Raw genomic sequence first — 10,006 nt, forward strand, 5'->3', positions numbered from 1 at the left:
CCTGGCCATTTTTTGGTTGTAGCCATCATTGTTGTTTGGCGGGCCCGGGCTGGGGATTCGAACCCGCCACCTTAGGCGTATGTGGCTGGCGCCTTAGCCGCTTCAGCCACAGGCGCTGAGCCGAATTTCACAATTGTTTAACGAAGAGATCCGCAAATGACATTTACTAAGTACCTACAATCTGCGCAGCATTATGCAACGTACAATGGGACATGAACAAGAATAGGCGTGATCCGGCCACATGCACTGGGGCTGGCAGGTTTGAACCCGGCCCAGGCCTGATAAACAACAATGACAAGTACAACAAAAACAACAACAACAAAAAATAGCCGGGCATTGTGTAGAGGGCCTTGAGAGGCTGAAGCAAGAGGAATCGCTTAAGCCAGTGGTTCTCAACCTTCCTAATGCTGCAGCCCTTTAATACAGTTCCAATGGTTGTGACCCACAGGTTGAGCACCACTGGCTTAAGCCCAAGAGTTTGAGGTTGCTGTGAGCTGTGACAGCACAGTACTCTACAGAGGGTGACACAGTGAGACTCTGTCTCAAAAAAAAAAAAAAAAGAATAGGAATGATCCTTGCCCTCCAAGAGACTACATACAATATGGTGGAGAATACCAACATGTAAATACTCAGTGAAGCCAGGCGCGCTATGGCTCAGCCTGTAATCCCTGCACTTGGGAGGCCAAGTTGGGTGGATTGCCTGAGTTCCCAGGTTTGAGACCAGTGTGAGCCAGAGCGAGACCTCATCTCTAAAAAAAGCTGGGCGTTGTGGCAGGCACCTGTAGTCCCGGCCACTCAGGATGCAGGAGAATTGCTTAAGCCCAAGAGTTTGAAGTTGCTGTGAGCTATGAGGCCATGGCACTTTACCAAGGACAACAAGTGAGACTCTGTCTCAAAATAAATAAATAAATAAATACTCAGCAAATAACTTGCAGAATAAAGGAAGCTCAGGCAGCTGAAACCCCAAGACTGGCATCAGGCTTCCTGACTGCCACACTGTTACATAATCTGTCCATAGAATACAACAAATTCTTTTAATAACAAATTCTGTCAACACTGTATATTGTGGATGGCATCAGGTGAGTAGCGTGGTGCCTGTGACTTGCATTACTGAATGAATGGTGCTGTACTTTAGTCCATCATCCTTCTTATACTCATCATAACTAGTTTTTGTCAGTTCCTGTCTCACCCATGAGACCTTTTTGTTAGGGAAAAATATTAAGCTGTATGGAAGAGACCTTTTTCTTTCATTCATCCCTTCTATAAGAAGGGCACTTATATTTTAGTTTTATAGTATGATTTAGACATTTCTTACACTTCCTGTTTCATGACTATTCTAGGATGTGACATCTCTTGACAGAAAGTTGGCACTGATAACTGTTCAGTGAAAAGGCTGTATGTGCGAAGCAGGCCCCAAACACAGAAAGAGCCAAGAAACCAAAGGGGATGCAGACAAATCCAGTTAGTCTGTAGAGGGTGTTATATTGGGGGATTTACAGTCGGAAGCATACATGGCCTTAGGCGTCTGCAAGACAGACTCACACCACTCCCCTCCAGACCCGTGGTGTTTATACCAGAGGGAATGAACACATGTGCCCCAGAAGGAACATCCAGGACAGTCAAGTTTGACCCTTGGGAGAAAGACAAGGATGCTGTGAACGTCATAGCCTATCATTTGCCTAAGGACAAGATTTATGGCAAGTACTTATTTACAATAACATCAAGGTTGTCTTGGCTTATGCAAGGGAACAGTAAATAAAGTAGGAATCTTGGAGGCACTCCTGGGACCAGGATTAACCAGAAGTCAATTTGACAGATTAGTACTATATCCAAGATGGTGTGACTTTAGCTCCCACTGATTTAATTAAGTGCTCTATGAACTTTCTGCTGTCCATCCATGCCAGTTACAAAAGAACCTTTGTTATTTCTCCCTGGAGAACATCAACACTACCCAACATGATGATACTTAAAAAACTAAAAATTACTTTGTTTTTCTTAGTATACTTTATCTTATTTTCCAACCTTCAACTTTAAATAATAGCCCACTGGATTTGGTAACATACTTCTGAATAGAGATATATGTGGTTTTAATGTTCCTAATATTAGAAGAATTGAAGTTGCTTTTTTTCCCCAAGCCAATCTTTTTTGCCCCTATGTACTACATTTTTAGCTGTAAACTAGATTTTGCTTCAATTCATCAAATATATATCAAACTCCTACAACAGGCAGTCCCTGGGTTATGAATGAGATACATTCTGTAAGTTTGTTTTTTTGTTTTTTGAGACAGAGTGTCAAGTTGTCCCCCTGGTTAGAGTGCTATGGCATCACAGCTCACAGCAACCTCCAACCCTGGGGCTTAAGCGATTCTCTTGCCTCAGCCTCCAAGTAGCTGGGACTACAGGCACCTGCCACAACGCCCAGCTATTTTTTGGTTGTGGTCATCATTGTAATTTGGTGGCCTGGGCTGGCACATGTGGCTGGCACCCTAGCTGCTTGAGCTACAGGCACCGAGCCATGTAAGTTTGTTCTTAAGTTGAATTTGTATGTAAGCTGGAAGTGGTATACTTACCTATTGCTAGTAATAACCTCCCTTCATAAGTGCAATAAGTTTATGTAAGTTGGAGGTTTGTAACTCTTGGACTGCTTGTCTATCTTATGCTTGACACAAAAGGACACAATAATAAGACATGGTCCTGTGCTCTTATTGTGCTCATCGGATAGTGGGCTGTGTTTCATGGAATAAGAATTTCAAGGCCTGGTGCCTATAGCAGTGGTTAGCCATGTGCACTGAGGCTGGCGGGTTCGAACCTGGCCTGGACCAGCTAAACAACAATGACAACTGCAACAAAAAAAATTGCCGCGTATTGTGGTGGGCTCCTATAGTCTCAGCTACTTGGGAGGCTGAGGCAGGAGAATTGCTTAAGCCCAAGAGTTTGAGGTTGCTGTGAGCTGTGATACCACAGCTCTCTACTGAGGGCAACATAGTGATATTCTGTCTCAATAAATAAATAAATGAATAAATGAATTAATAAAATAAAAGAGTTTCATGAAAGACAAACAGATCCTGTCAATTTAGCATAATGAAGGTAAAAATTGTTTTCTTCCTAAAGCACATCTAAAGTTATCAGGAGCTAAGAAAAGCCACCAGCAATGCCCACATGTCCTCCCAAGTTAACAGACTCATTTCCACATAGAAAATTATGTAATGAGTTTTTATAGAAGCTCTGTGTCACTGAAGCAAGCACTTCCTTCCTTTAAAAAAGAAAAGCTGTGTAACGCTTGAGATAATAAACCAAAAATAGAGCCTGACAGAATATGGTTCAGATAAAACTTGTTGGTATTCATTGTTGATAGTAAAGATGTCATTTTTTTTTTTTTTTGAGACAGAGCCTCAAGCTGTCCCCCTGGGTACAGTGTTGTGACATCACAGCTCACAGCAACCTCCAACTCCTGGGCTCAAGCGAGTCTCCTGCCTCAGCCTCCCAAGTAGCTGGGACCACAGGTGCCCACCACAACGCCCGGCTATTTTTTTGGTTGCAGCCATCATTGTTGTTTGGCAGGCCCGGGCTGGATTCGAACCCGTCACCTTAGGTGTATGTGGCTGGTGCCTTAGCCACTTGAGCCACAGGCGCCGAGCCAAGATATCATTTTTTTCTTTCTCTTTTTCTTTTTTTTGAAACAGAGTTTTACCCTGTGACATCAGCCTAGCTCACTGCAACTTCTAACTCCTGGGCTGATCCTCCTGCCTCAGCCTCCCAAGAATCTGGGCTACAAGAGTGCTCCACAACTCTATTTTTAGCAGAGATGGGGTCTTTAAGTGATTCTTTTGCCCCAGCCTCCCAAGTAGCTAGAACTATAGGTGCCTGCCACAATGCCTGGCTATTTTTTTAGAGACATGGTCTCATTCTTGCTCAGGCTGGTCTTGATTGAACCTGTGAACTCAGGCAATCCACCTGCCTCAGCCTCTCAAGTGCTGGGATTATAGGCGTGAGCCACCTTGGATGGCCTTTTTTTTTTTTTGAGACAGAGTCTCAGGCTGTTGCCCTGGGTAGAGCGTGGTGGTGTCACAGCTCACAGCAACCTCCACTGTTGGGCTCAAGTGATCCTCTTGTCTCAGTTATTCTATTTTTAGTACAGACAGAGTCTCGCTTTTGGCTCAGGCTAATCTCAAACCTGTGAACTCAAGCTACCCCCCCCACCTGCCTGGACCTCCCAGAGTGCTAGGATTGCAGGTGTGAGCCACTTGCCCAGCCGCCATCTTCTTAATTCGCGCACCTCAGAGATGGATGACCTTTCCTCAGCCAACAAACTTTATTTATTTTTTAAGTTGGTTTATGCAGCATAGGAAACTGAAAAAAACCCAAAAAGCAAACAAAGTCATCCACAATCACAACAGTTTACAGTTTAACATGTCCTTCCACATCCTGAGTGTACATAACAACAAATTTTATGAGATTGAGATTGTACAGTATGTGCTGTGTACAAGGTTTTTTTTTTTTTTAGAGACAGAGTCTGACTTTATCGCCCTTGGTAGAGTGCTGTGATCATAGTTTACAGCAACCTCCAACTCCTGGGCTTAGGCAATTCTCTTGCCTTAGCCTCCTGAGTACCTGGGACTATAGGCACCCGCCGCAATGCCCAGCTGTTTTTTGTTGCAGTTTGGCTGGGGCCGGGTTCGGTGCATGTGGTTGAGGCCCTACTCACTGAGCTACGGGGCCCACGCCCAGTATACTCTATTCTAATGTGAAGACAATAGATGATCTAATACAAAGTGGAGGGTAGGGGAATGAGGGATCCGGGAGAGGGAAGGAGGGAGGAGCTTGGGGGGGGGTGTCACGCCTCTTAGGGGCAGGACACATTACAAGAAAGACTTTACCTAACAGCTACAATCAGTGTAACCTAATTCTTCATACCCTGCATGAATCCTGAACAATAAAAAAAATAACAAATTGCATCATTGACTTTTTTCATTTATTTCTACATTCAGGAATAAATATATAAAAAGTAGTGTGTACCAGGAAGGCTTCATAACTATCCATTTATAGTACATTCCTACAGCTCGCAATAATTAGTTGGGATTTTTTCACCACTACTTTTTTGACTATCTGTACAACAACAACAAAAAAAAGGCATTTTACCTGTGTTCACATTATAAAGTGTTTTCCTTCTGACCTTAACCAAAGCTCAGAGAGGCGGCAGGGCCTTACCATATTAGACACTACCGAACAGTAAGACATGTTCCATCCATCTGCTAAGAAGCCAGTTTCACACTGGGGAGCACAGAATGATGAGTTTATAGCTAAGGTTTAGGCATGTTCAGAAATTTGGCCTCTCAAATGTGAGAAAAGGGTGTGTTCCAAGGGTTCATGTTTAGAAATGAGAATAAGTATCTAATTGTTGCTGTTAAGTTGAGAATAAGTATCTAATTGTTGCTATTAAGTTCTTGCCACAAACTCTCTTGACCATAGAAATGAGCGTGGCTTATGGCAGGACATTTTGCTGCGTGATTTATGCTGATCTTACAGTGATATAACTAACATCCTAGACAAGGGTGCCATGCACACAAAGAATAGCAGTGGAAATCCAGGGTGCTTAATAAATGCCGAGTATTACTACTGACAGTCTTTCCTCATTTGCTTCTCAGAGTTCCAATGGCAGAATTAATATAAGGGCACCTGTGTTAATTGTCCACTGCACTTAATATGATCTCACAAAAACTTATAGTTATTGATGTCAGGGGAATCGCGATGCAGGTGGAGATCTGCATAGAATGTACCCAAGGTAACAAATAAACAGATTTTCTTAGTACTGCACACAGGCACTGAATGGAATGAATGTTAATGAATGTTAATACCATTCAAAGACAATGTTCTAGATGATCATTGGAAGAAAGAGAAATTTCTTAGTTCAATATCTATTTGACAACCTCCAATTTCATTACAAATTCAACACAAAGAAAAATGTCTAACAAGGTAATATAATAATAAAACCATCGAAGACAAACTGAGTCCTAAGTTCTGAAGTGGTCATTTTAGATCTTTGAATGATCCGATCATCTTTCATTTGGTATAAGCAAATGCAATTTTAGCTTAATTCTTCATCTTACTCTGATAGAAACTGCTTCAGTGTATAAGGGAAAAATAAGGTAGGGAAAGGCATCTTTGTTGAGCTTGGCAACTTTTTTTTATTTATTTTTGAGACAGTCTTACTTTGTCAGCCCTGATAGAGTGCTATGGTGTCACAGCTCACAGAAACCTCAAACTCCTGGGTTAAAGTGATCCTCTTGCCTCAGCCTCCCAAGTAACTGGGACTACAGGTGCCTGCCACGATGCTTGGCTATTTTTAGAGAAGGGGTCTTGCTCTTAGGTTGGTCTGGAACCTGTGAGCTCAGGGAATCCACCAGCCTCAGCCTCCCAGAGAGCTAGGATTACAGGCGTGAGCACTGGCCTGAGCTTGGCATCTCCTAAGGGAGCATAAAATAGTCATGTTTGCTTCTTTCATCCACCAGAACATCAATGTTCTCTTTGCAGATACCTGTTGAACTAAAAGACCATATTAATTGTTCTTACAGCTAGATTTGTATCTACCATTGTTCAGGTTAGAAGATGCTACAATTTGAAAATGACGCTATCAACAACAATTATTATCTGTCTGAGTGGGTGTTGCTGAAAAGACCGATACCAGATTACAATTACTGGGTGCAGTATATTTTCCCCACTCAAGAATTAAGGTTAGAAGTTGGGTGCGGTGGCTCACCTCATAATCCTTTTCCTTTGGGAAACCATGGCTGGAGGATTGCTTGAGGCCAGAAGTTCGAGACCATCCTGAGCAAGAGCCAGAGCTTATCTCTAAAAAGAAAAAAAAAAAAGAAAGATAAAGAAAAATTAGCCAGGAATGGTGGCATGTAGTCTGTAGCTACTACTTGGGAGGCTGAGGCAGAAAGTGCACATGAGCTCAAGAATTTGAGGTTGTCATGAGCTATGATGGTATCACTGCACTGTAGCCCAGGAGACAGAGTAAGACCCTGTCAAAAACAAAAGGAAGGAAAGAAGGAAGGAAGGAAGGGGGAGAAGGAAGGAGGGAGGGAGGGAAGGAAGGATTGATTAAGGTTACAGAGCATGATGTCTGCCTCTTATGTTTAAAGATTGCAGGGGAAAAGTATAGCTTGGCACGATAGCTCATGCCTATAATCCTAGTACTTTGGGAGGCTCAGGCAGGTAGACTGTCCAAGCTCACAGGTTCAAGATGAGCCTGAGCCAGAGCGAGACCTCCTCTCTTAAAAAAAATACCCAGGTGTGGGTGGCACCTGTGGCTCAAAGGAGTAGGGTGCTGGCTCCATATGCTGGAGGTGGTGGGTTCAAACACAGCCCCAGCCAAAAACGATGAAAAAAAAAAAAAAAGTACCCAGGTGTTGTGGCAGGTACCTGTAGTCCCAGCCACTTGGGTGGCTGAGACAAGAGAATCGCTTGAGCCAAGAGTTTGAGGTTGCTATGAGCTGTGAGGGCACAAGCACTCTACCAGGGGTGAAAAAGTGAGACTCTGTCTCAAAAAAAATAAAAAAATAAAAAATAAATAATTATTACCAAAAAGTAGAATGCCAGTGGCATTTACATTTTTGGTCTTCAAACCCAAATTTCACTAACTCCCTAATTTTAGATTGAATTTTGCTGATAGCAAAATTAACTAAGTTCTTGAAGTTTTATTCCTGGTCCAGCCACTTACAAACTCTTTTCTTTTTGAGACAGAGTCTTACTATGTTGCCCTTGATAGAGTGCCAGCCATGGTGTCACGCTCATAGCAACCTCAAGCTCTTAGGATTAAGTGATTCTCTTGCCTCAGCCTCCCAAGTAGCTGGGAAGACAGGCGCTGGCCACAACATCTGGCTATTTTTTGGTTGGAGTTATTGTTGTTTAGGGGGCCTGGGCCCGGTTTGAACCTGCGAGCTCTGGTACATGTGGCTGGCGCCCTAGCCACTGAGCTATAGGCGGCCAGCCTACTTATAAACTCCTTGACCTTGAATAAGTCCCTCAAATTCTGGATCTAGCCTCTTTATAAAATTTAAATTGTGTTAGAAATTCCTTCTGGGAGGCCAAAGCAGATAGATTGCTTCAGTTAAGGAATTAGAGACTAACCTGAGCAACAGTGAGACCCCCATCTCTACTGAAAACAGTCCTAGGATTACAAGTGTGAGCCACTACACCTGACCAAGTGCCTTTTTATTTTTATTTTCTTATTTATTTTTTATTGTATTGTATTTTATTTTTTGAGACAGAGTCTTACTATGTTATCCTCGGTAGAGTGCTGTAGCATCACAGCTCACAGCAGCCTCAAACTCTTGGACTCAAGTGATTCTCTTGCCTCAGCCTCCAAAGTAGCTGGGACTACAGGCACCTGCCGCAATGCCCAGCTATTTTTTTGTTCTAGTTATCCTTGTTGTTTAGCTGGTCCAGGCTGGATTGGAACCTGCCAGCCCCGGTGTATGTGGTTGGTGCCCTAAACCAGGGGTCCTCAAACTTTTTAAATAGGGGGCCAGTTCACTGTCCCTCAGACCATTGGAGGGCCGGACTGAGGGCCCTGGGATGAGTCGGCTGCTAAGCAGGAAGGGCAGCAGTGGCAAAAACATCTGGCAGGCCAGATAAATGCCCTAGGCAGGCTGCATATGGTCCGTGGGCCATAGTTTGAGGACATTTGCCCTAAACACTGAGATATGGGTGCTGAGACTTATTTTTATTTTTTTGAGACACAGTCTCACTTTCTTGCCCTCGGTAGAGTGTTGTGGTGTCACAGCTCACAGTAGCCACAAACTCTTGGGCTCAAGCGATTGATTCTCTTGCCTCAGCCTCTCAAGTAGCTGGGACTACAGGTGCCCACCACAATGCCCAGCCATTTTTCGTTGTAGTTGTCATTGCTGTTTGATAGGCCTGGGCTAGATTTGAACCCACCAGCTCTGGTGTATGTGACTGGCACCTTAGCTGCTTGAGCTATAGGTGCTGAGCCAGGATTTTACATTTCTTAATTTTGATGTATCTCAAAATTTTCATAATGGCCCATATGTATGTATGTAATGTGTGTGTGTGTGTGTGTGTGTGTGTGTGTGTGTGTGTGTGTATTTATTTATTTATTTAGAGACAGAGTCTCACTTTGTCCCCCTCAGTAGAGTGCTATAACATCACAGCTTATAGCAACCTCTAACTCTTAGGCCTAGGCAATTCTCTTGCCTCAGCCTCCCAACCAGATGGGACTATGGGCTCCCACCACAATGCCCGCCTATTTTTTGTTGCAGTTGTCACTACTGTTTTAGCTGGCCGGGCCGGGCTTAAACCCACCACCCTTGGTATATGGGGCCAGCACCCTACCAACTGAGCCACAGACACCATCATATATATATTTATTTTTTTTTTGTATTTTTTTTTGTATTTTGTATATATAATTTTTTTTTTTTGAGACAGAACTTCACTATGTTCTGCAGGCTAAAGATTAGTGGCATCATAGCTCACAGCAACCTCAAATTCCTAGGTTCAAGCAATCTTCCTGCCTCAAGCTCTTGCAGTGCTAGGATTACAGGCATGAGCTACCATGCCTGGAAAGAATCTATGTGTGTGTATGTATGTGTGTATATATATATATATATATATATATGTATGTATGTATTTTTTTTTTCCTTTAGAGACAGACCCTTAAGCTGTCACCTGGGTAGAGTGCCATGGCATCACAGCTCACAGCTTAAGCTCTTGGGCTTAAGTGATTCTTTTGCCTCAGCTTCCCAAGTAGCTGGGACTACAGGTGCCCGCTACAAACCCGGCCTGGGCTGGATTTAAACCCGCCAGCTCTGGTGTATGTGGCTAATACCTTAACCGCTTGAGCTATAGGCGCTGAGCCAAGAATCTATATTTTTATTTTTATTTTTTTTGAGACAGAGCCTCAAGCTGTCCCCCTGGGTAGAGTGCCATGGCATCACAGCTCACAGCAACCTCCGACTCCTGGGCTCAAGCGAGTCTCCTGCCTC

Source organism: Otolemur garnettii, unplaced genomic scaffold (genome assembly GCF_000181295.1).
Source record: "Otolemur garnettii isolate 467f Iridium unplaced genomic scaffold, OtoGar3 scaffold00002, whole genome shotgun sequence".
In the NCBI taxonomy this organism is placed as follows: domain Eukaryota; kingdom Metazoa; phylum Chordata; class Mammalia; order Primates; family Galagidae; genus Otolemur; species Otolemur garnettii.